The 7,494-nt window shown below is 41.6% G+C and overlaps 1 pseudogene; it reads left to right on the top strand.

The window, feature by feature from the left end:
* Positions 1–411: 411 nt before the first annotated feature.
* Positions 412–1,271, top strand: LOC145493704 (uncharacterized; annotated as a pseudogene).
* Positions 1,272–7,494: the final 6,223 nt, after the last annotated feature.

Raw genomic sequence — 7,494 nt, 5'->3', positions numbered from 1 at the left:
TAACTTCATGCATGGTGACGCATTGATGGCGAGGTGTGACAAGGGATCGTGACAAAAAAGCACATACTGATCTGAACTATGTTTCACATAACACGATGCACATGAACGTCCCCTTTATCTGATCGCGAAAATTGAAAGATGTGGAAATTGTAGGAGCAGAATTCTATCTTATAAATTCTGTACTGGTACGCATTAAATGTCTCTAGAATGTTGACAGACTGCATGTGTAGAGGACGCGTCCTTCGCGATATGTGAAAATGCTAAAGCTTTGGCTCAAATTTATATTTGGATGAAAAGGAATAGATCACAGCATATATGAAATTCGCGTGTTCTTGCGTTTTGTAACCTGATTCCTCTTGCGCTTTTTCGTTTCAATCGTGTCACACGTGTCGGAAGAATCCCACCTGTAATATATTCGTAACCGGAAGTTGTGTTAAGCTGTTGTATTACCCAAGATGCTTAGAGAATAAAGTTGTTGTGTTGAGCAAGCCTCGTGAACTTGTGTTGTTATGTCACCAAGCCATACTTTTGCTAGTATGTTTCATTTTGGCGACGAGGATGGGATACTCTACATGCACGAAGACGCATGAGAAATCCAGTGAAGTTTTGATTTTCTCTGTATCAGGAAAAAGGTTTGTTTTCGACCGAAGCAACTTGATCAAAGTTTGAGCACGTGCTATCAAAATGGCGGGAATTGGATTGTTTGGTCGTGTCGGCGAGTTCAGCCCTGAGCGAGAGACTTTTCGTTCCTATGTGGAAAGAATGGAAATGTTCTTCATGGCAAATAATATCATAGAAGAAACAGGCGAGGGTAAAGAGGACGCCAATCTCGCAGTTGCAAATAGAAAACGTGCTATCTTTCTGACTGAGATTGGACCCGAAGCATATTCTACCCTGAGCAATCTGCTGGCACCAGTGAAACCAAAAGACACTCCTTTTGCGGACATTGTCAAAGCATTGGAGAAACATTACAATCCAGCGCCATTGGAGATAGCAGAGAGTTTTCATTTTGGAACCCGCTATCAAAAACAAGAGGAATCCATCAGTGACTTTATTGTGGCCTTGAAGAAGTTATCGATTCATTGTAACTATGGGGAGTTTCTCAACCGAGCTCTGAGAGACCGTTTTGTGTGCGGATTGAACAATCCCAAAATACAGAATAAACTTTTGAACACCGAGGATCTTTCTTTTGACAAAGCGTGCCAGATTGCAAAGTCAATGGAGATGGCAGAGAAGAACACCCAAGAATTTCGTCCTGTCAGTGCAAATGATGACAGCCAAGGCATAGTAAATAAACTGGAAACTGTAAACACTAAGGAACCCTCATGTTACCGTTGTGGTGGTAAGCATGCCGCACCTAAGTGTAAATTTAAGTCAGCAAAATGCTACAAATGTAGCAAAGTAGGTCACCTTGCATCAGTTTGTCGCAGTAAAGATGTTGAGTCTAGCATGAAAACAAAACAACCAGGAGCTAAAGGTACTGTTCATAGTGTCTTAGAATCAAACACAGAAGGTTGTGATGATAATGATGAATTAGGTATTTATTCCATGTATGCAGTTGGTACAGATAATCCTACCAACAAAAGTTATACTGTAGAAATGACCACAAATGGTTCACCATGTGCAGTGGAAGTAGACACTGCAGCTGATTAATCAATAATGAGTAAGAGCACACATTCTCAGAAATTCAGTAATTTTCCACTTCGTCCGTCAAAAGTTGAATTGAAAACCTATATGGGTGAAACCCTTACAGTGTGTGGTGAAATGCTGTGTGATGTAGTGTACAAGGGCCATGAATATGCATTGCCAATTATTGTAGCTGATTATGAGAAGAAGCCTACTTTGCTGGGAAGAAATTGGTTAAACCATATAAGGCTTGAGTGGGGTGAAATATTTAGTTTAACAAGATCCGAGTTGGAAAGTGCCAAAAGTCAACTTGATGGATTACTAGTTAAACACAGTGAGTTGTTCAAAGATAGCTATGAGGGCATGAAAGGGTTGGAAGCACGCATCACCATGAAAGATGGTGCAAAGCCCATATTTATTAAGCCACGTAGGGTTCCATATGCACGAAAAGATGAAGTTGAAAAGGAGTTGGATAAATTAGAGAAAAATGGGGTAATCGTTAAAACTGACAGATCAGACTGGGAAAGCCCAATAGTAGTTGTGCCAAAGGCTGACAAATCGGTTAGAATTTGTGGGGACTACAAAGTAACCATCAACTCAGCTGTTGAAGATGAGCTGTATCCCCTTCCCACTCAACAGGACTTGTATGCTGCCCTCTCGGGATCAAAATTTTTCAGCAAACTTGATTTGTCCCATGCATATGCTCAGCTAAGTGTTGACAAAGCAAGTCGTGAGTACCTGACAATTAGCACACACAAGGGACTCTATTCCTACACCAAATTACCATATGGGGTTAAATCAGCACCTAAAATATTCCAAGCTAAAATGGATATGATTTTGCAAGGAATAGAAAAATGTGTGTGTAAGCAGGATGACATTCTTATTGGTGGTGTCAGTTGGCAGGAGAATATCAAAATCCTGGCTGAGGTATTGGAGAGGTTGCATAAATATAACCTGCATTTGAAGATGGCAAAGTGTGAATTTCTGAAGAGGGAAGTTGTCTATTTGGGTTTGAAGATTAGATGCTGAAGGTTTGCATCCAGTTGAGGAAAAAGTGGATGCTGTAAAAAGGGTACCAGTACCACAAAACGTCAGTGAGTTGAGATCTTTTTTGGGCATGGTCCAGTACTATCACCCATTTCTACCAGGTTTAGCAACCACACTAGCACCATTACATGAGCTCCTCAAAAAGGGTGTCCAGTGGACATGGACAAAAGAGTGTCAGCAAGCATACGAAGCTTGTAAACAAGGTCTCACCAGTGATGCACTGTTGGTGCATTATGATGGGGACCGTGAACTGAGACTTGCTTGTGATGCGTCCAGCTATGGAATTGGAGCAGTTATTAGCCATGTGATGGATGATGGCCAGGAGAGGCCAATAGCCTATCCCTCTCGGACACTGAGTTCAAGTGAAAGGAACTATGCACAAATTGAGCGTGAAGCATTATCAATTGTTTTTGGTGTAAAAAAATTTCACCAGTTTTTGTATGGGCGTAAATTTACCCTGATCACTGATCGCAAACCATTGTTGGCAATTTTCAATCCAAAATCCGCTATCTCCACACTACCAGCAGCTCGAATGCAGAGGTGGGCTCTAGTACTTTCGGCGTATGACTATGAGATTGAATACAAAAGATTTGAAGACCATGCCAACTGTGATGCTCTCTCAAGGCTACCACATGAGGACTCCACAGTGGGAAGTGAGGGTGTGGTCCACAGTGTGAGTGTAATTGATGATGATTTTCCAATCACTGCAGAAGATATAGGAAAGGCAACCCTTGTAGATCCTGTACTTGGTAAGGTACATCAATTTGTGATGTCAGGTTGGCCAGAAGGGTGTCCTGATGAGACCCTCAAACCCTATCATAATAGAAGAAATGAGTTGTCCTGTGAACAGGATGGTGTCCTTTGGGGCTCTAGGGTGATTATTCCACCAATCTTTAGAGCCAAAATGCTGGGGCAGTTGCATTGGGAACACCCTGGTATATGTGGTATGAAAGCAATTGCTCGTACATGCATGTGGTGGCCAAAAATGGATCAGGAAATTGAGGAATCAGTGAGAGTATGTACAGTATGCCAAAATGTTAGAAATGCCCCACCCAGTGCACCCCTGATCCCATGGAAGTGGCCAACTAGACCATTTCAACGGATCCATATTGATTTCTGTCAGAAGGGTAATGATTACTTCCTTGTTGTAATCGATAGCCACTCAAAGTGGATTGAAGTGAAACATATGAGCTCTACAACTACTGAACGGACTATTGATGAGCTCTGTTTAATTTTTGCTACTCATGGTTTATCTGAAGAGGTGGTGTCTGACAACGGACCACAGTTTACGTCCACTGAATTTGCCGAATTCAGGCGCAAAAACGGCATCAAGCACACGTTGGTTCCACCCTATCACCCTCAATCTAATGGGGCAGCGGAGAGGTCTGTGAGAGTTGTTAAGGATGCTTTAGTTAAACAAGTGCTTGAGGGTAAAAAGGGCAACTCTATGAAACACAGACTTGCTAATTTTCTATTTCGGTATCGCACAACCCCTCACAGTACAACTGGTGTGACCCCCGCTGAGTTGATGGTGAAGCGTTGCCTAAGAACAAGGTTAAGTCTGATTAAGCCTAATCTGGCACAAGTTGTAGAGAATAAGCAAGAGAAACAGAAAATGTATAAGGATTTGAAATGTAAGAGGGAAAGATCCTTTGTAAGAAATGACAGGGTGCGGATACGAAACTCGAGGGCTAATTCTAAGACTGATAAGTGGATTCCAGGCACTATAATTAAAGTTTGTGGGCCTAGAACCTATGTAGTTACGACAGGACACAAAACCAGATATGTACACACTGATCACATGATAAGAGCACATGATAATGTACCAGATGATGTCAGTGAGCCAGATGTCGTGGTGCCTGAATCAAGTGGTCAGAAAATAAATGATGATAATGTGAATCCTCTCGATAGTACTTCTGAACCACATGTAGATCTGCCTGAGAACGAGGATACCGTTGTATCTCCTTTAGTTGTAAGTAGTCCACCTACAGTTTTGCGAAGATCTCAAAGGATTAGAAAACCAGTTGTTAAACTTAAACTGTAGCTGTAGGTTATCACTATGTCTTGGGTATAAGTGCATCCTGAAAATCTGGGGGAAAGCAGTGTAATATATTCGTAACCGGAAGTTGTGTTAAGCTGTTGTATTACCCAAGATGCTTAGAGAATAAAGTTGTTGTGTTGAGCAAGCCTCGTGAACTTGTGTTCTTATGTCACCAAGCCATACTTTTGCTAGTATGTTTCACCGCCAATCTTCAACATGTTTTTCGTTTCTTCCTCCCTTTAGCTCGCCTTGAATACTCGTTGCTGGCCTCGGAGGAAAACGAGGAAGATCGAGAAGTTTCACTGCTTGTGCTGCTATCAGAAACATGTTCAGAATCTCCACATTTATCCGATCCATCCGCCATTTTCCTACATGAGCCGGTCACTGGTCAGAGCCCGCACGATTTTGGCCAGCGGGAACCAATAGAAAGAGACGAACTGCACTTGTTTCTTAAGAGCGCTTCCCAAGCCCGCAATCCTTTTGTACAACAGCTTACCACGTAATACCCGATCCTTTAAAAAGTTTTCGTATAACAGAAACAAGAACGGAATTCCAAACTCGTGACTTTTTCTTGCAGGGGAGCACGCCTCACCAGGGAAACTAAGAGTCTACACCAGGGAGGAATAAAATTCACCAGGGAGTTTTCAAGAAAACACCAGGTGCCAGGGAAGTCAAAATTCCACCAGGGAGGGCAAAATAACCCACCAGGTCGGGCTTCACCAGGTCTGTTACAGAGGGGTGTCATCTTATGGGAACGCAACGGTTTTGCTTGAAAGGTCAATTATTCTTATATTTTGTGAATAAAATCTACTTATCCTGTTGCTGTGTTGTATTCTTTGTTGTTTGCCAGCTCCTCAGGGCGATCTAACGGCGAGATATCGTTCTATGGGTTTCAACTAGTACTAGTGATTTTTCAAGCAAAACCGTTGCATTCCCATACAAACCTTTACAAATTCAAGCCTTTGTAACACAACACCTTCCGTAGGGCTACATGGCGAGAGTTACGTTTAGCTTAGTCAAATTCGGTCGTTGTGTAGTAGTATATACTGTATACATGTATGCCATAAACTTGTCACGTTTCACTGAGCGTTCGCATAAAAGTAACAAAAAAGCTAACTCCTCGCATTGTGAGCTTAGGCCGCCTGTGTTATATGTGAATTTCGTTTTCATGGCGTTAGGATAGAATGTTTTGTTAGTAGCGATCTCTGCTGGGAAGCCAGCTGTGCCTAATTCTAAACAGTTGGCGCAAAATAGCTAACACACGACATTATATATAGTGGCGGACAACAAACAGGGCGAATGCAGCATTGTGGTCAATGGGTCTCCATTAACCACAATGCTGCATTCGTCATTATTCTGGTCCAAACAAGGAAATCTTGACCCCAATATATACAACAACTAGACGAAATCAAAGCAGTCGACGACAGCGAAACGGGCCAGCGGGAAGAAAAGTCCAAAACTGCAATTTTGTTTGGCTAATTTTTTCGCGTATCTAATGAATCGCGACTTACTCATTGATCAAGTTCACGTAAAGTATTAGCATTGAACGTTTCAAGGCGACGACAAAGCCACGACGGTCGCGAACGATGCAAGTTCATGTTCCACCATTTTGGTTGTGTTTTCTGGATTTCATCCCGGTCGACCGGGCTGAAATTTCCCATATGAACAGACCACAGAATTGGTCCCGGTTACCGGGCTCATATGAAGAGGCCCTGACAGACTTAATAAGTGACAACAGGTTTTTCCGCTCTGAACTCTAACTAGGGGACTGACGGGCGTTGAGAGGCCTAACTGGCTGGAAGACTGTGCTTGACTCGGGAATTAGCTCAGAGCAACTCGCTTGCTGCGGGAAAGGAAACTGTCACGGGTTCCAAAGTACCGTCGGATCTGCTACAGCTGAGATCAGGACACTCAGAGAACTTGGACTTCACACGTTTATTCTTCGTGCTTCGCTATACGCCTACGATGTACAACTCGTTGACGTAAAATCGACTCACAAGAGTGCGAGCACTGCTTTTGTATCACACAACTCAAATTAACATCATAGAAAACAACAAACATCAGAACAAATGGAAGGAGACTGGATAAAATCTTCTTCTTTTACAACTAAAACAAAACGAACGGATTCAGCTGGAAAGTTCGCAAACCAACGAACAGCTAGACAACTTTAGCTTAAACTATAAAAGGAGAACTAATGACAGCCTAGATGACATGAATAGAGTTGGCTGCATTGAAACTGGCGTTAACTAACTAAACTCAGTTTTACAAAATAAATGTGCCAACAAAACTCAACAAAAGATATATGCGTAGGCTGTATACTCAACGTAGAAAGCTGCATAAAGATACATTATTTTTCGGCCAAGGTTAAAAAAAAAAACAACAAAAAAAAACGTGAAACTAAAAGAAAATTACTTGTCCAATGTTTTTCTCATTTCACAATATTAAAATTTGAACAGCGAAGACCATTACGCGAGTGTATTAAAACTTATTTACTTAAAACGCAATATAGATTGCTTTATCGCAAGTCACTGTTTATCTAAGTCCTGAACACGAAAGAATTGTCGACAAATATACCAGCAAAACAATGCTCCAACAAAATTAAATCAGTAGTCCTATTTTTTAACATTATTACTATATTTTTCCCTTGACAACAAGATATCAGAGAGATGAACGAAGACGTTGTGATTATGTGTAAGAAAGTGCATGAGAAATATATTACCTTATGATCTAAGAAGGAACATTGACATGTCATTTATTGCGTTCGATAAATGTCCACAGAC

This window comes from Orbicella franksi, chromosome 7 (genome assembly GCF_964199315.1).
Source record: "Orbicella franksi chromosome 7, jaOrbFran1.1, whole genome shotgun sequence".
In the NCBI taxonomy this organism is placed as follows: Eukaryota; Metazoa; Cnidaria; class Anthozoa; order Scleractinia; family Merulinidae; genus Orbicella; species Orbicella franksi.
Note: the sequence above shows the minus strand (reverse complement) of the source record. Positions and strands in the feature narration are given on the sequence as shown.